The 20266-nt window shown below is 34.3% G+C and overlaps 1 pseudogene; it reads left to right on the top strand.

The window, feature by feature from the left end:
* Positions 1–11581: 11581 nt before the first annotated feature.
* On the top strand, positions 11582–18840 carry LOC148563572 (uncharacterized; annotated as a pseudogene).
* Positions 18841–20266: the final 1426 nt, after the last annotated feature.

Raw genomic sequence — 20266 nt, 5'->3', positions numbered from 1 at the left:
TGTTTCAGAATGGACATTCATATAGAATGGGTTTAAGATGTGGTAAAGCTAAGAAGGCTCAGCTCTATGTGACAAGGGAATGGAAGGATTTTGCCACTATACATGGTTTCAAGAATGGCACCCTATTAAAGTTTTCTGTTTGTTCTTTGGACGAGCCTATAATGCATGTGAAGGTTGTTGAAGCATAAACAGTCAAGATTTTAGCTGATCTAAGTTTATTTATTTCTGAATTTTTTAGTTCAATTGTTTTAATTTAAGTGTAGTAGTTCAGTCTCTAGTTTGTTATGAATCTTGTATCAATTTACCTTTCTTATCATTTTCTATTTCTAATTTAGGTTTATGATATTTAGTGTTATGTTAAGTTTGTATTAATTTTTTATTTTAGTAATTTTTCTTAAATCTGTTTCATGTGTTGGCATTGTGTTTTCAGTTGTGCAATATGAGTTACTTTATGTTTAATCAAATTCAAAATTACTGTACCAATTTTTAGTTTTTTTTTTTTTGCACCGAATTGATATTATCTGCTCTTCATTACCATTGCCCAATATTCCGATTTTGTTATATTTAGATTGTTTTTCAGGAGAAAACTTTTTTACTCGTGCTTTTTAACATTGAACCAGTTGCATATGATATATTATCAGAAGTTTTTGTTTTTGTTATTTTAAAGGTGTTTTAATCATTTTTTTCTTGCTGTTTAACAATTTAGTGAGTTTGTTCAGTGTTCTTTCAGTATAATGCATTATTATATATGTCCTACGCTATTTAAAATTTGTTAATGTTAGTACTTTCTTTAGTTCTAATTGAATTGTCGTTGTTGAGTTTTTAATATTTGAATTGAGATTTAATAATTTTTCCTTTTTATTTTGTTCAAATGTCATAATTTAATATGTAATCCATTTTGTTTGATGCAATGGCTACGTTAGTTTTCATATAGTCATTCTTCATTAGCATATCACATCTCAACTTTATCTAATGGTTTATTCAGTTCAGTATTCATTCAAATGGTTTCTTTCCATTATGAAATTATATTGGAAAAAAGTATTAAACTTGCATATTAGGTTTTAGAATAATTCTATAAATCACTGCAGATTCTGTAACATTTAATTCTTATACAATTATTATAGTAGGAAGTATGAATAGAACATAAGTAGGTCTTTCTGTTTAGTGCTTGTTTCTCTATTTATTTAAATTCACATAGCTTAAACAATTTTTATTTTTCAATATAGTTTTAATCATTGACCTGATATTGCCCTTTATGGTGGACATCCCACCTCTTTAGATCAAATATATTTGCACTGCTCAATGCTAATCATGATATTTTTTGCTCTTGAACTAACCAATCCAGATTCTGAGCAGCAGTAGGTTCTTAGCTTAACTTATTGTATTCCTTCTAAAAAGTAAACAATCCACAAGTGGTTTTATTTTGAGCACATTAAAGGAAAATATATTTTTGATTTTTTTATTAATACATACGCAACATTTTTAAAATCCATTAACAAGTTTAAAGCTTTCAATTCAGCATGATCATGATATCTAATAGGTAGGAAAGTGTAGAATATGCAGTGTCATTTACTCAACCTATTAAACTATTATAATATTTATTTATATTATCAAAGTTCATTGTTTCTTTTTTTTTTTCCGATAAAACCTTTGTGTCTCTCAAAAATTTTCATTAGTTGATTACTTTTTCTTATTGTCTCTAAATCAATTTCAGTGTTTCAATTCAATATGTAACACTTTAAATGAACCTCGTCTAACTTACATTAAGTTTTTCTTGAATGCATAATTTACTTATTGTTATCTTCATTACTAATTTTTTTACTTCATTTATTGTTCTGCATCAAGTATTCATCCTAATTCCTAACTACATTAGTCAATTTCTCTCTTTATTGCGTAGTCTATCAATAACTAACACCAATATTTCACATATCAAAGATATGGAGGCTAAAGTATTCTACCTAAATATTGATCCCTTTTCGGTAGGTGAATTTCCTTTAATGACACATTTCGATATTTTAGTTCTATGTATATATTAGTTACATCTATCATTAATACTTATCCCCTTTGTTTACTTTTTGTTTACTGTGTTTGTTCTTTTGTAGTCACTGCATGGGATTCTACCTCTCTTTTATAGGAAGTACAAGAATTTCTTTGGGGATATCATATTGCTATATGATGAGAATGACAATCAAATTGAGTTGCGTATTCTTAGAGGAGAATCAAGTGCATATATTATTGATGGGATGCATAATATTATTGAACTAGATGGTATTAAAAATGGTGGTTCTTTGAAAATTAAATATATTACCCAAAAGTTATTTTCTATTCTTAGGGTGAGGGATGGCTTGGCCTTAAGAATGTTACCGCTAAAACGTAGTTACAAGTTTTCTTTGCATGTTACTGTATCTCTAAAGGGAAAAGTTTTTATTTTTGATGATGAAGAACAGATTTTTAGGCAGAATGTTATAGCTGCTTACAAGAAAAAAATATAACAAGGATGATAATTCTTCTCAAGTGCCACCTCCCATTAAGGATAATGTATTGGACTAGAACACACATTATATGCATGATCCAAATCATTCAAGTAACATTGGTAGCACTGTGAAGCAAGCTTTTGAATTTACTCCACTCTATACCAATAATCCAGCTCATTCTATTGAGTATTTGATTCCAATCAAATTTCATGATTTTTTTTCCAAAGATTCTAATGACCAAGTTGTTTATCTTCCTAACCATCCTATATCTGATGCTGCATTGAACCGTTATATGTTTTTGAGTTTTTCCCAAATACCTAGCAATCCCAGTCGTTCTTTGTACAATTTGTTGTTGTACTTGATGTCAACGGTATCCATTTTGCATCACTGGTAAGTTTGCATGCTTTTTGTATATCAATATTTTTTTATTCTCATTAAACATGTTGTTTGGTTAACATGTATTATTCTTTGCATTGGCTTTATCTCTTTTGATTTCGCAAAGAACGCATTTCCTTCTTAATTTGATTATATACGTTTACTTCAGAAGGGTGAATATGCTTACAATATGATGCTAAGATGGATTAAGGTGAAGGCTTATTATGAAGTTTTAATGACAAGGGCTTGGCGTGCATTCATTAGGAACAACTTACTTAGTACAGGTAATGAAGTTAGGTTCATTGTATCATCAAGAGATGAGAGAGTAATTTATGCAGAGATTTTAAAAAATTAAATTAGTAACTAGCATTAAGTCTAGATAGTTCTATTGTATTTATGCATGGTTTGTTGTATTTAATTTATGGCAAGTGGTTTAATCATGCACCAATTTTTTGTTTTGATAGATATGCAAGTACCATGTTAAGATGTTCATGGTACCTTAATATCTAAAGATTGCTTTATTTTGTTGTAATCTACGACAGCTATTTATCTCAACTTATGAACCCATCAGTTCAGTATTTATGCTCATCTTCATTATTTTATGAGTTAAGATTGTGTAATTTATATTTTTTAATGATTAGTTCAGCTTTGAATCATCAGGTGCAGCTTGTCCAATAATAATATTATTTAATTAAAAAATGGTTTAATACTTTAATTGTACATTTTCTTTGATAATTTGTTATCTTAATTTAGTTAATAAATCTGTGTCATTCTTAAATTTTTTTTTATGAAATCATACCTTAATTTGTTCTTTCGGGTTCTTAATATGATTTCTTATTTTGGTTGTATTAAGTAATAAATAATTGCTACCATTTTTACTCTGTTTCATACTTTGCAATTGCATAGCTTTAATATTTCTATATATATTACTACTTTTTAATCATAATTTATTCATTTTTGTATTTAAAGTTAATTCCATTACTTTAAGCACTAGGGTAGTCACATTTATGTTTCATTTAATTAACGAAGCCAGCATGACTGTGCTTTTTTATTTCTATGCACTAACGAATAGATCACTTTAGTGGATTTTTTCTATTCTTTAATTTTACTACAATTCATTATGTTATATGTATACTTATGTATTCTTTTTTTAATGTACCTAACACGTTAATTATATTTGTTATTAGCATTAGTTTATAGTAAATCATTAGTTGTCTCAGTATTGTTGAGTTGTGTGTTTTTCACAGTTCTATGTGCTATTATTTAGTTTCACTTCATTAGCAAATACCCTGTTGCTTAGGCCAATGCAACGTCCTCATATTGGTGTTATTTTACTTCTTATTTTAATGAAATGATACACTAGATATCTCTTTTTTTAGCTCTATAGTTTTGATAACATGTGTATTTTTCTTTTCTTCACGTTTCTTATGATTGTCGTTGATTTTATTTATTAAGATTTTCAATTTATCATCTCATTTAAAATGATACACTAGATATATCATTTACCATATATCACCAAAGCTTGCAAGGGCAAATAGAATTTTCATAAGAAGGCAGAAGAAGAGTTTGAATGTGGTATTTCAAGGTTATATAATCTACATCTTATGAAATGTATCACAAAACTGCATAGTAATTTTGATATTTTACATATTGTCCAAATAATATATCTATTGAATGCTGTGTTTTTAATCTACAGAAGTTTCAGATAGAGATATGTTACCATTCAAGAGACCTTTGGTCAATAGAAATGGATCTATGATGTCCAAAAATGAAAACATTCTACAAATGAGTAATCTATGTGCCAATGCATCACGTTCAAATTTTCAGAAAGCAACAACTTCTCATATGATCTTGTAGTTTCTGATCAGTACTATAGAACATCACTATTTGATATATCTAATGGTTAGCCTCTTTAACTTTTCATTTAAGTGGTTTTTAATTAAGGTCTCATTTTATTTTAGATTAAGTTTTTTTATGTATTACCTTTCCACATGTATACATTTTGCTAGCTCAACAAATTTATCTATCGAACAAGAGATCTGGGGTTCAAATTCATGGAAAGAAAAATACTATGTTGGACTAAATTGTTGTTTTCAATTATAAAGAAAAGATGAAGCTTATTTCAGATCCATCTAGTAGTGGTCTAGTATCTTTTGATATGTTGTTTTAGATCTTCCTCTAAATTTAATTATGGAACCAATGCAGAACCATGTTATAGGTATTTTGATGAATATGTTTTGTTTTTTTCTTAGTTCTTTTATGCTTTTACTGCCACATTCTTTTTTAAATTTGTATTTTTTTTTGTCACATTTTGATTCACAACGCTATCATGCTTTAATTTATCAGGAACAAGCATCCTTTGAATCCCTCGACAGAAACTTTGAACTCTCTTGCACGTAGTACATGCAACATGTTTAATGAATCTCAATTAAACATTGATCATTCATCATTTAATTCAGTGGATATTGCTTCTATTCAAGAATATTCTAACAGTGAAGAATATGAAGGTCATACATTGTTTTATTTAATTTTTTATATACTTATATGATACTTCTTTTTCTACATTTTTTACATATTAGTGAATTTTTTTTATGCAGTAATTGATGGTTATGATGATATTATCTTAGATGAGGATTTCACCACAAAACCAGAAGAGATGGATGTCAATGGTAAGTGATGGTTGGTCTCATTAGTGGCCTTTATTATTGTATTATATATTTCAATTTAATTTCGTTCTTATATAGTTTAATCTATCTACCTATTTATTTTTCAAACCATTTTTACCACATTTTGAGCAGGATGTTGTTACCATGCATGAGGAAGGTATGAAGATTAACCCTTAGAATTTTTTAACAGTTATGCGTGGTACCTTTTACATTTTTTTGGTATTAATTTGTATTTTTTGTTGTGAAATGTCTATTCTATGTCGGTATAGAATATTGGGATGCTGGTGATCCTATTTATACATGTGTATTTGCAATGCCAACATGTGGGATAAAGAGAGGTTTAGCATGACTAATGGCCATGCTAGACCACATTTTGGTCTGTGTTGTATGGATACAAAGGTTGAATTGCCTGTTCTAAAGTCAGCACCTAAGATTTTACAAGATCTTCACTTTAAGGATGATGACATGTCACGATACTTTAAGAAGAACATTCAGTTATTCAACTATATGTTTTAGTTCATATCTATGGATGGTAGAATAAATAACATAAATAATGGAACTGCGCCACCCACATTCTTACTAAGTGGTCAGAATTACCATTGCATCAGGAGTTTACTCCTTTTAGTGAATAATAGCCCAAAGTTTGCAAGCTATATATTTATGATATAGATAATGAAGTAGAAAATCGAATTAATGTTGTTCGGTTAGAATGCTTTTTCATTTTATTTTAAATTAAAAGTTAGAGGTTTATGCCACGAACATTTTTGTTTTAGTTTGTTGTTAATTTTTTATCTTTGTTGCAAAATTTTTTAAACAGGCAATTTGATTCTTGCAATGGTCTTGAAAGGGTCATTGTTGCTGAGCTAAAGAGTATGCTTGATCTCCACAATCCCTTGGCCAGTACATCTCGATATGCTTGAGACTGGTTTAAAGAATGCGATTCTCATAACATAAGAATAAAGTTGATTTGGAAAAGAGATATCGATGGTTGGCATTATAATCTGTCAACTGCACCCAAGGTTGCGGTAATAGTTGTCAGTACATCTCCATATGCTTGAGACCGGTTTAAAGAATGCAATTCTCCTAACATAAGAATAAAGTTGATTTGGAGAAGAGATATCGATGGTAGGCATTATAATCTGTCAACTGCACCCAAGGTTGCGGTAATAGTTGTCAGTGATATTGATGAGTCCTGTTTGGATATGGATATATAATAATAGAGTCATGCTCTAGCCAGCTTAAAAGAATTGATGTTCTTCACCCGTAGTACCTTGCATTGCAATATCCTTTATTGTTTCCATATGTGGAAGACGGATGCAGAATTGGAATTGAAACTTCTTGTCAATATAATACTAATGGTTCGAAGAAGAGGAAAACTATCAGCATGAGAGAGTTTTTTTCATATTGCCTGCAAATGCGGTTTCTCAATTCTCTTATTTTGTTGTATTCTGGTAGACTGTTTCAACAATTCTTGGTGGATTCATATACGATGGTTGAGGCCAAATGATGACACGTCATCTTAAGCAATTTTTAAGGTTATGTTTTTATTTATTTTCTTAGATTTTTAATTAAATTTCTTATGATTTCTAATAGAATTTAATAAATAATCAAATATTTGGAGTTGAGATAATGTTTTTATGTTTTCAGGGGTTTTAGACTTAAAAAGTAGCAAAAATTAAGGCTTTTTTACAAGAAAGCACAAAAAAATAGAAGCATGGTGTAAGAAGTGTAGCCCAAGAAGCATAGCCTAAGTTACAAAAGCATGCCCAAAGGGAAGGAAACTGAAGCCCAAAACACATACGCCCATCGTACATGTCCACCAGCCCTGACCTCTTTGCACTCCAATGGTCATAACTTGAGCTATAGAAGTCCAAATGAGGCGGTTCAAGTTGCGTTAGAAAGCTAACATCTAGAACTTCAGAATGATATGCATATGTTTATAGTGGATGTTTTTGTCTCAGCCACGTACCACCATCATCTTTGGGACACAAAAAAACAGCGCCCTAAACAACTCAAAATGCAAGCCCAGCGCATTTCAACTCTCAGGATGCAACAATTAAGGCTCAAGCTTAATTATCTACATCATCAGAAGCCTTAACCACATCCAAAACACTCAAAATTCTAGAAGATTAGTTATTAATTCTTTCTAAATCATAAAATATTTGGTTGTTAGGATTTGATTTGAATTTGAAAGTTACTAATTAGTTATCTTATCTTTCTCTCTCTGAATGATAAGATTAGGATAGTTTGAATTTGAATTCTAGAATTTAGGCTATAAATAAGTGAACCTTGTTCACAAGAGAAGGCAATCTGGGGGAGGATCTTAGGATCCAAATCCAATTCTCCTCAGAATCTCTTCTTTTTATTTTTCTTACTTCTTCATAGGTAACTAATTCTCTGTCAAAGGGTTAGAAGCTCTGTTTATGTTTTCCATGGATAATTAATCTACATTTATTTTATTTCGAAGTCTTGCATTGATCTATTTCATGATTTAGTTATTCATTTTTCATTCGGATTAGTGAATCGGAAGGTAAGCTAATGCTTTTTGGATTCTTGTATTATAATTGGAAAATTTGATATTTGAAAGCCTGAAAACTCTTCACACGACTATTTGTATTCGGCTAGGAATAGTGGTACAATTAGTGTGCGACATATACATGATTTTCAATCACTCTAATTTTGAATAAGTGACATATAATTTGGATTAGAATAACTTTTGAAAATTATGTTTTCTTTTAAGATTTAATCGGACAAGACTAGCTTGAATATGTGACATATAATTCGACTTAAGGACTACTTTTTAAACTTATTTGAATCAAAAATCAGTTTTTGTACTTAATCTCTTGATTAATTAAAGTGACGCCTAATTAATGCTTGAGAAACTAAGGAGCCAAGAAATTGAAAATCAGTTACTAAAGGTTTCGTCGTGAAAGATCTTTGCAAACTTCAAGATAAATAAAAAAGATTGGTTATCCTAAGAGCATAAGCATCTCCAAAGCCCTTGACTCTCATCATCACTATCTGTGGCATTCAAGCATCCAACATTCAAGATTCTCAACCCTCCCAGCGAGATATTCTCTTGTCCTCTTTGATCATCAATAAGGTTTTATTAATCTAATTAGGATTTTTAATTGGATATTTACTTGTTCAGTCCTTTAATCCTCGTGGGAACGATATCCACTCACCATGGTATTACTTGTACAATCTGGTGCACTTGCCGGTATCTGTGAGCTTCAATTTTTGCTCATCACCGAACAATTAAACTTTATAAGATTTAACCAACCAAAGTTAAGGGTTGAAAGGCTTAAAAGTCCTTCATGAGTCTTTGGTAAGCGGAGAAGTTGATGCTGTTGCAATTGGCCAGCGTATTATTCTACTAAACACTTTTATTGGTGGTCCAAGGTACATGTTTAATAATTGCAAGGATGCTTTTGCTACTTGCAAGTATGCCAGATATCCTAGATTTTTTTATTAACAATTACTAGCAACCCTGAACAGGATGAGGTCAAGAGATTGCTTTGTGGAACATGATTATCACCTCAAGATCATCCTGATGTTGTTTCAAGGATATTCAAAATCAAGCTTAATAATCTAATCAGCAAATTTAAAAGTGGCATTCCTTTTGCCAAGATTGTTGGATGTAAGTATTTTTGTCTTTTACATGTTTTGGTTATTCATTAGGTAATATTCATGCTTCTTGAATCTATAATATATTTTTCATATTTTTGTAGATGTTTGCACTGTTGAATTTCAGAAGAGGGGATTACCTCATGCACACATATTGTTATTCATGCATCCTACAAACAAGCCAAGGTCTCCATTAGATATTGACAGGTTTATTTCTGCTGAAATACCTGATAGGCTCCGTAGACCAAGGTTATATGCTGCCTGACGAACGGATTTCTGTCAGTAAAGAATTTCACAAATAAAGTCTCGTTGTAAGTATAGTTTCTAAACCAACAGAGAATCCTTTCGTACAAAAGTTTTGGTTGTCACAAGTAACAAAACCCAATAAAATTTATAACCGAAGTATTTAAACCTCGGGTCTCTCAAGGAATTACAGGGAAGTATGATTTATTATTGGTTATGAAATTGTATCTTTTTGGGTTTTTGAAATAGGGAACAGGAAAATAAATTGGCAGGAAATTAAATTAATAACTAGAAAAACTCTTGGCAAGGTATGAGAACTGGAAATCCCATCCTAGTTATCCTTATCAGGTGTGATGAGAATTGTTATTGCTCCCACTTATTTAACCCTTACTAAATAAAGGAAAGTCAAGTGGACTAATCAATTTGATTCCTCAAGTCCTAGTCAACTCCTATGGAAAGACTAGCTTTAGAGGGATCCAAATCAATCAGCAATTTCCAATTTTCAATCAACAGCTGAGTTTGACAACTCAAGTGTCACCAATTACTCCACCAAAGCCAAAAGGGGAAAAATCTAAATTATTTATATCATAAATAGAAGAAAGCAATCATAAATCTGAAATACCTCAAATTGCATTAAATAGAATATTCAAATCTAACATGAAAATGTTCATAAGCCAATTTGGCAACATAAGTAATTAACAAGTAAAAGCATTAGAATAAATAAAAGTAGAAAAGAAACATAAATTAAAGAACATTGAACCTGGAATGAAAAAATAACCATAAACTAAGAGGAATCCTGATCCTAAATACCTAAGAGAGAGGAGAGAGCCTCTCTCTCTCTCTAAAACTACATCTAAAACCAAAAATTGTGAATAATGAATGTTGTATGAATGAATGGATGGATTCCCCTATAGCCTCTAATCTGTGTTTTCTGGGCCGAAAACTAGGTCAGAAACAGCCCAAAAATCGCCCCAGTGATTTCTGGTACGTACAGGTTGTAAGACCCAAAATCTTTGAAAAGTCTTATTATGATCAAGTCTCAAATCATATAGTTATTTATAGCCTTAATTTCAGATATTATTTTATTAAAGATAATTAAGGCAAGTTTTGATTTATTGAACTTGAGATAAGTTATGATTTTTATCCAATTTTATAATTATTGGATTATTTTCTATATTTCAGGTATAAGGCTGATAGTTATGAAATAATAAAGATTTTATATGATTTGGACTAGATAAGTAATATTTTAAATATTAATACTGCTACTTTGGAAAAATAAAGGGGTTTAATTATATTATTTCTAATTATTTTGATTTGGGCATTTTATGGAAAATAATTTGTGAAATTGATGAGCAAATAGTATTTTCTATATATAATTAGTATGGGATTTAATTTGAGTTTCAATTACTATATTACCCCATAATTTTATTAAAAATTACCTAAACTACCCCTAACCCTAAAAACCCTAACCCAGTTAACCTTTCCCTCTAACCCTATAGCCACAAAACCCTCCCCCAACAACCAGCAGCAGCAACGCTGCAATGGAAAAGGAAAACAGAGGCAGAATCAAGGATAGGGGAAGAAGGGGGAAGCAGGGAAGGGAGATCCGAGAGGGGAGGAGGGCGACGCAGCCGCCAAGCCCGTCACTGTGCCGATTCATCGCGCGAGGAGCTCGTGCCGTCGCCGATCATCCTTGCGCAGCATCAGGGGCAGAACCGCGACCTGAAGAGAGCGCGAGCCATAACCACCGATGGAAAAGGAGGAGCGAGCGCGGAGAAGGTAAAGTCGCCGCTGTCGCCGGCACCTCCAGCCCGCGTCGCCGCCGAACACGCCGTGGCCTCTGCCGTCGCCAGTCTGGTTTGCTCAGCCGTCGTGCCGTTGAAGAGAAGGCCGTCCAGTCACACCAAACAGGAGAGACAGAGAGATCTGAGGCTGAGCTGGGGTTCAACCACCATGCCCAGCCGTGCTTGCGTTGCCGGCGCCGCCTCGGTTGGAACTGTCGCCGTCAGAAAAAGGTCCAGGCCGCCACTAATGGAGCTAGCCGGAACTGTTCCAAGGTTTTGCCGCTTATTTAGATCCTGCTCTATTTTGGTTCGTGGCGTTATCATTGTTCTGGTCGCCGGAAAACCTTGCTGCCGTCGCCGGAAAAGTATGCCAGTAAGGGTTTCAAACTTGGTTTTCGTTTCTTGTGAGATGATGGGAGTCTTATTGTCGCGGCATGTTGGTTTCAGTCACCGTCGCCGGAGTTGGGTCGCCGCAGCCGCTGAAGGTGGCTACCGAGGCTACCGCCAAACCGGTTCAGAGGCCGTTACTTTCGTTTTGGTATTACAGTAAGTATCTTATGTTCCGAAAAAGCCTCGCGTTAGTATTCGGTTGTGTTTGGTTAATGAATATGAGTTTTGGGTAATGTGAGGCCGAGTCCTGATTACTATATGTTGCGATTAGTGTTGCTATGGTTATTGCGAACGTGACTTGGAGCTGAGGTTTTGGTTGCCGTCAGTTCAAGTTGAGGCGGAAAAGGACTCTGTGAGACTTTTGAGTTATGGAATTTGCGTTTTGAGGTAGGGGCGCTTTCCAAAAACTATAGTTTATTATTGGAATTATTACATATGGGTACTGATGTGAGATATTGTGTATTTGGTGATTGTATCTGCCTTATGTATTAATTGATTGACTCGAATGACTATGGATGTTGGTTTGGCTGAATTATTGTGTGGCCTGTGAAATGTAATGTTTGAAGTTGATTCTTTAAAGATTTGAAATGAGTTTAATCCATTGAGAATTGGTTTGAATTGAGTCAATTATTTTGATGATGTGAAAGATAGAATACTCTTGAAATTCAGCCTGGGTTGCTTTAACTGATTTGGTTTTGATAAATGATTTATCGCTGAACCGATTCTTTAAAGCTTTAGAAATGAGTTAAATCGGTTGATATTGAGTTGATTTTTGAAATGGTTTCCTTGAGATATGCCACTGAGGCGACTGTTGGGTTTAGCTTGCTTTTGAATTGATTTCTGGATTTGAGCTGTTGAAAGGAATGAGAAACGGTTTAGTTGGGACCTGAACCGGGTGGCAAAAGTCCAAGTTTTAGGGGAGGTGCTGTCGAAATTTCTATAAAATCCGAGTCTTTATTGAAATGTTGTCTGGAAAATGATGAGTTAAAGACTTCTACTATTTTATTTGAATTATCAAGAAAAGGATGATTCATGCTTTCGAAATGAGTTAGTAAAGAGGAAATTGTGATTTAGTCTTGTTTCTTAAGAAAGGCATTGTATCTCTTTCAAGAGAAAGTTATTTAGATGAAACTTGTGTTTTAAAGCTATTTGAATGCGAAAAGGGTTTATGCCTTTGAATTTGACTTGGGGGTTTCAATTAAAGAAGTTTCAATGACTTTGAAAGAACCTGAATGTCTATTGACAAGTTTTATTTTGAAATGTTTTGAGAAAGGTTTTAAGTACTCTTTGAACTCTGAACTTTTGCAAGACTAAAACAATTTTGAACAGTTGAAATGCTTTAGAATTTATCATGGGGGTTGAAGCTGGTTTTGCCTAAGTAAAGGAAACGGCTTTGAAAGAAGTAAATGATTACGTGACTCGGTTCAGCTTAGATCCTATTTTATTACTCAAATCGGAAAGCCAAGGTTTTAATGACTTTAAATGAATTCGGCGAAATGAGTTATGCTATTCTCCCCTAAAGACTTGGGACTCTGCCGAAAAACTTTGTTATAAAATCCCATTGTGGGATGGGTGATTTTGAATGTTCCCAAAATTAATCTTTAACTTTCCATGGTTTTGGAAGTTTCGGAAAGAGGATGCCGAGAGCGGCTTTGTTTTAAAAAGGGAACTCACTTTGAGTAAATTTGGCCTGAGCCTGAGATGATTTGAGAAACGAGATTTCTAAAAGCCAAGGCTAAAAAGAGTTGAAGTTTGATTTCAAAGTGAAATGGCTTGAGAAAAGTGATTTGTGGCTAAAATGTCGGTTTTATGAATTTGATGATGTTGAATGGTGGAAGTGCTGTTTTGTTATGGGCCGGAATGGCTGTGTATGATTATGAATATTGGCTGGTTCTGGATTGAACCGTGAGCCAGAATGGCTATGTATGATATTGATTTATGGCTGATTGTCGAATGAGTTATGGGCCGTATGGCTGACTATGAATTATGAATTTAAGCCGGATGGCTAAGATGGATGTTGATCCATGGCTGGGACTGAATGAATATATGCTTGAGATACCTGGGTAGTAGCAAGGGTTGTGGTTCGTCCCACTTGCTCCAGGTCAGAGACTGTGATGCCTGGGTAGTAGCGGTAGTAGTGGTGATTCCACTCGCTCCAGGTTGAGCTGTTAAACACCCGCCTGGGTAGTAGCCGCAGTAGTGGTTATTCCACTGGCTCTGGGTTGAACGGGTAGTAGCAATGGGGTTGTAGCTCAAACCTACTTGCTCCGCGATGGGTGTTTCTGTCCATGGTTAGCTACCAGGACGTGTCGGGTTGGCTATATAACCGACAGATGATATCATCAGCCACTAGGGACAGGCATGCATCATATGCATCTATGTGACATTGTTTGGGTGTGCATATTGTACTTGGTTTGTCTATATGATTAACTGCTAATTGTTCTACTTGCTGTAACTGTTGTTTGTGCTTGAACTTCCTATCTGTGTTTGCAACTGGGACTCTGTTGGATTGTGGTGATTTGGTTGATGGTTGGATTGTTTGGGCCTATGGCCGTGGTTGGAATGAGATGAACCGATGGTTGATTTCAGTTTTATGTTTCTGATTTGGAATAAAATATGAAATGCTATTTTTTTCAGCATAGATAAACCATTTTGAAAGACTTTTGAGTTTTTGAGAATTGAATGGTTCCTCTTTCAGAAAAGATTTCCGACTTTACTTTTATTGTAAATCGATGTTTTTGAAAAGAGGCATGAGACGGTTATTAATCATTGGTACGGTTTATCTTCAAGTATCCTATTACAGTAATTCCCAAAAACCCTCTACTGAGAACCCTTTCGAGGATGATGTTCTCACCCCCCTACATTTTTTCCCTTTCAGGATATGGGCGCAGAAGTTACGAAGAGCTTATTTAATTATTGTTGTGATGCTCTGTATTGTTTTAGTTATGATTTACTGCACCCTCGCCTTTATCTTGATATAATTTGTAAGAGGGATAGGAATTGTATTGGATTATTGCTTGTAATATTATTTATATATGTATGTATGTATATATATGGATGTACTCTTTAGGAGTTGTTGTAAGTTGTATGGTATTTATGGATATACATTATCGAACGAAAGTATTTTTGGGAGCGGTATTGTGGTTTAAAGTTTTAAACAGGCTCATATTTTAGTATTAAGTAATATAAGTGTCGTCGTAATGTCCGAGCTATCAGAGTCGCGCAGCCGGAAGTGTGAACTTTGGTAGTTATGGTGTTACATTATGGTATCAGAGCAGTTCTTCCTGTAGAGCCTGAGGAATGGACTGACTATGCTTCAGTTGCATGCTCTGAGCGTTTGTCATGGAATAGGTCTTGTCAAACGATGAGAATTAGAGCTTTATGCACATGACGATCTATTGATTAACGCTGTTAGTCTTGCATTGCATAGTTCTTGGTATTAAGTTTGGCCGGCTTAATACTAGTGAATTATGTATATGAAAGCACTAATGGGTTGTCATAGATGATATACGAGTTTTGAGTAAAGCGAATCGCGGGTTTTGGGAACGTTAGAAACTATTTCTTGAGGCTATTCAGTTGTGTGTCTTGAATTCTGTTCGAGTTGACCTGTTCTTTTATATCCTAACATGAAGTTCTTGTTTGCTAGTCCTCTTGAAAAGTAGTTTGATACTTCAACTCTATTCCTCTATTCATATGCATTCTTGTTTGATCCTAATTGCATATGCTTGTTTGAAATCCTTGCTGTATCTATCTTTCTCTGTTTGAGTTCTTGGTTCATGTATTCTTTGATATAGCCTTGAACTTGTCCTACTGCGTTGTACATTGTAACTCTGGGATTCTGAGTCCATTCTTTGAGAAATTGTTGATTCAGTTTTTCTCTTACTTGACAGTGATCACAGCCAATTTTGAGATTTTTATAAAGTTGCTGTTGATTAGATATATACTTTTCTATATATGAGACTTTGAAATTATTTATACAGTTTAACAACTATTTCTTTCTAATACCTTGCCTGTACTTTTACTAGTTTACGCAATTGCACTTACTTTAAAAGTAAATTTTGACCTTCTAGTAATTTTACTATAGTTCCAATGGACATCTTTATTTGATTGTGTATTTGGATATTTTCTGAAATACTGGAAAGAAAGGATTTTTCGCTTTTATTCCGGTTGAGTTTCGTTTGATAAGCTTTACTTAACTATTTTGAATTGAGTTTGGTTTAGCATACTACATGGTTTATGCCATTGTTGTTCTTTTGAAAATGTTGGATTCATAGCTTTCTTCTCATGAACGAACTGGTTCCTTCTTAAGCTTTTCACCTCTATAAATGTCATACGTGATTTTGTTTTTAACTAATCTTTTACATCTTGTGAACATTACCATTGATCTTGGTTTGTCCCCTCTTGTGAATCTCATCCTTATGTGGGTCAGTTTGATTCGTTTCAAGATAGTGCATTGTTTATTCTCTCATTATCTCTACAAGAATTTTTAGTTAAAGATTTATCATTGAAAAATTACAAATGATTGAGTTGTCTTTTTCTATGACTTTTGTATTCTTTTGGATCAATTTAAAACTTGTTTGATGTTTCATGTCTAGTGGATCTTGTTTGAACTACTTTAAATTAAGATCCTTTCTTGCAAGGCTTGACTCTTTTTTAGTACATCTTAAACTTCTTGAATGTTCTTCCGAGATGGTGATTTCAAGAACGCTTTTGGAGTCTTGTTTTGAACCTTTTAAAGAAGTTTCGAATTCTCTTTGACAAAATATTAAACGGAATTTATTTTCTATTGTTTGATTGAGATTAAAACCATTGTCCAATTTTGACGAAATTAATTTAAAGTTGGCAATGCGCCCTTTTAAATGAAGTTTTGGAAAGCTTCCTTGTTTAGTGGAAACCGGTTTGTTTGTAACACACCACTTATTTCCTTACCAGATTGTGTGCAAATTTTTACCTTGGAGTTTCTTTTCTAAAAGGAGTTTAATTTTCCCTTTCATCCTTGCTACGAATGTTATACACGCTTGTTTGAATGTGAACTTTGAGAATTTTTGAACAAGCCTTTGATTTCTCTCCCGAGTTTTATGAACTGCTTTTGGTTAAGTTGTGCTCTAATTATCTTTCTAAAATATTTGAGGAAATATTTTTGCTCTTGGCCAAAGTTGTGTGCATTTTGTTTTTGGAACTTTACAAAATCTACTTCAACATGAAATTTTATTGAAGTAAAGCCACGTTTATGCTTTTGTTACTCCCTTGAAGGATGTTTGTTGTTTAACTTCTCTTTTAGACTGCGAAGTGATATTTTTACAAGTTTTCGATTCTATTAAGAACAATGTATTCGGAAGTATTTCAATTATGCTCTTGAGTTCTGTGAGCTTTGTCTTGGGTTTGAGAGATTCTTCTCTATAAACTTCATACTTCTTCGACTCACCTTGAATTTGTTTCAAACTAATGCGCTGATCCTTCTCTTTGTTGATCCTATTGGATTTCTTTGATTCAAGGGTTATCTTTGAGGTTGTCAATTGAATTGTGTCTAGTAAACTTCATTGCTTGAGTATCCTTGGTTATCTGGGATTGGATATATTCTCTCAAATCTATTATTGCTATCCTTGACATTTGACTCTCCTTTCTAAGTCTTGTATCCTTCTGAGTAGACTCGAGAATTGTTTTGATATCACGTGCGACTTGTAGACGTATACGTAACGTGATGAGTTAGTTCTTTAAGACGTGATATCTATATATGGAAGTCGAAGCGGTAGGTGTACAACGTTATGAGATGTGGGCGTTTTGTTCCTTGCGAACGGATTTGAGGTTGTCAGGCTTATGATCGAATATGGGGATTGTAAAGTGCTTGATGGAGTTGGAAAGTTGAAACTTTGAGGTTGGTATGAGATTAGTGTGCGGATGTTAAGCACGTCATTTTAACCCCATTCTGTTTTATAGCCTTTGATGCTTTGCCCTACTATCACGTGATTGACCCATGTTATCTTTTGCATTGAGCCTACCTTGTAACGTTTGCTTTGCAATCACACCCCTGCCTTTGTACCCTTATGCATATGATAATCAAAGTATTTAAAAATCGTATATATGTTCATATGATAAGATATTTTTGCTTCTTCCTTAAATGTGTTCAAGGGTGAACTGTTATGGAATTTCTTTCGTTTTGTATTAATTTTCGAGGGCGAAAATTTTTATAAGGTGGGTAGAATGTAAGACCCAGAATCTTTGAAAAGTCTTATTATGATCAAGTCTCAAATCATATGGTTATTTATAGCCTTAATTTCAGATATTATTTTATTAAAGATAATTAAGGCAAGTTTTGATTTATTGAACTTGAGATAAGTTATGATTTTTATCCAATTTTATAATTATTGGATTATTTTCTATATTTCAGGTATAAGGCTGATAGTTATGAAATAATAAAGATTTTATATAATTTGGACTAGATAAGTAATATTTTAAATATTAATACTGCTACTTTGGAAAAATAAAGGGGTTTAATTATATTATTTCTAATTATTTTGATTTGGGCATTTTATGGAAAATAATTTGTGAAATTGATGAGCAAATAGTATTTTCTATATATAATTAGTATGGGATTTAATTTGGGTTTCAATTACTATATTACCCCATAATTTTATTAAAAATTACCTAAACTACCCCTAACCCTAAAAACCCTAACCCAGTTAACCTTTCCCTCTAACCCTATAGCCACAAAACCCTCCCCCAACAACCAGCAGCAGCAACGCTGCAATGGAAAAGGAAAACAGAGGCAGAATCAAGGATAGGGGAAGAAGGGGGAAGCAGGGAAGGGAGATCCGAGAGGGGAGGAGGGCGACGCAGCCGCCAAGCCCGTCACTGTGCCGATTCATCGCGCGAGGAGCTCGTGCCGTCGCCGATCATCCTTGCGCAGCATCAGGGGCAGAACCGCGACCTGAAGAGAGCGCGAGCCATAACCACCGATGGAGAAGGAGGAGCGAGCGCGGAGAAGGTAAAGTCACCGCTGTCGCCGGCACCTCCAGCCCGCGTCGCCGCCGAACACGCCGTGACCTCTGCCGTCGCCAGTCTGGTTTGCTCTGCCGTCGTGCCGTTGAAGAGAAGGCCGTCCAGTCACACCGAACAGGAGAGACAGAGAGATCTGAGGCTGAGCTGGGGTTCAACCACCATGCCCAGCCGTGCTTGCGTTGCCGGCGCCGCCTCGGTTGGAACTGTCGCCGTCAGAAAAGGGTCCAGGCCGCCGCTAATGGAGCTAGCCGGAACTGTTCCAAAGTTTTGCCGCTTATTTAGATCCTGCTCTATTTTGGTTAGTGGCGTTATCATTGTACTGGTCGCCGGAAAACCTTGCTGCCGTCGCCGGAAAAGTATGCTGGTAAGGGTTTCAAACTTGGTTTTCGTTTCTTGTGAGATGATGGGAGTCTTATTGTCGCGGCATGTTGGTTTCAGTCACCGTCGCCGGAGTTGGGTCGCCGCAGCCGCTGAAGGTGGCTACCGAGGCTACCGCCAAACCGGTTCAGAGGCCGTTACTTTCGTTTTGGTATTACAGTAAGTATCTTATGTTCCAAAAAAGCCTCGCGTTAGTATTCGGTTATGTTTGGTTAATGAATATGAGTTTTGGGTAATGTGAGGCCGAGTCCTGATTACTATATGTTGCGATTAGTGTTGCTATGGTTATTGCGAACGTGACTTGGAGCTGAGGTTTTGGTTGCCGTCAGTTCAAGTTGAGGCGGAAAAGGACTCTGTGAGACTTTTGAGTTATGGAATTTGCGTTTTGAGGTAGGGGCGCTTTCCAAAAACTATAGTTTATTATTAGAATTATTACATATGGGTACTGATGTGAGATATTGTGTATTTGGTGATTGTATCTGCCTTATGTATTAATTGATTGACTCGAATGACTATGGATGTTGGTTTGGCTGAATTATTGTGTGGCCTGTGAAATGTAATGTTTGAAGTTGATTCTTTAAAGATTTGAAATGAGTTTAATCCGTTGAGAATTGGTTTGAATTGAGTCAATTATTTTGATGATGTGAAAGATAGAATACTCTTGAAATTCAGCCTGGGTTGCTTTAACTGATTTGGTTTTGATAAATGATTTATCGCTGAACCGATTCTTTAAAGCTTTAGAAATGAGTTAAATCGGTTGATATTGAGTTGATTTTTGAAATGGTTTCCTTGAGATATGCCACTGAGGCGACTGTTGGGTTTAGCTTGCTTTTGAATTGATTTCTGGATTTGAGCTATTGAAAGGAATGAGAAACGGTTTAGTTGGGACCTGAACCGGGTGGCAAAAGTCCAAGTTTTAGGGGAGGTGCTGTCGAAATTTCTATAAAATCCGAGTCTTTATTGAAATGTTGTCTGGAAAATGATGAGTTAAAGACTTCTGCTATTTTATTTGAATTATCAAGAAAAGGATGATTCATGCTTTCGAAATGAGTTAGTAAAGAGGAAATTGTGATTTAGTCTTGTTTCTTAAGAAAGGCATTGTATCTCTTTCAAGAGAAAGTTATTTAGATGAAACTTGTGTTTTAAAGCTATTTGAATGCGAAAAGGGTTTATGCCTTTGAATTTGACTTGGGGGTTTCAATTAAAGAAGTTTCAATGACTTTGAAAGAACCTGAATGTCTATTGACAAGTTTTATTTTGAAATGTTTTGAGAAAGGTTTTAAGTACTCTTTGAACTCTGAACTTTTGCAAGACTAAAACAATTTTGAAC

The sequence above is a fragment of the Arachis ipaensis genome, chromosome B5 (genome assembly GCF_059453495.1).
Source record: "Arachis ipaensis isolate K30076 ecotype BB chromosome B5, ASM5945349v1, whole genome shotgun sequence".
NCBI lineage: Eukaryota > Viridiplantae > Streptophyta > Magnoliopsida > Fabales > Fabaceae > Arachis > Arachis ipaensis.
This window is presented reverse-complemented; position numbering and strand designations above follow the sequence as displayed.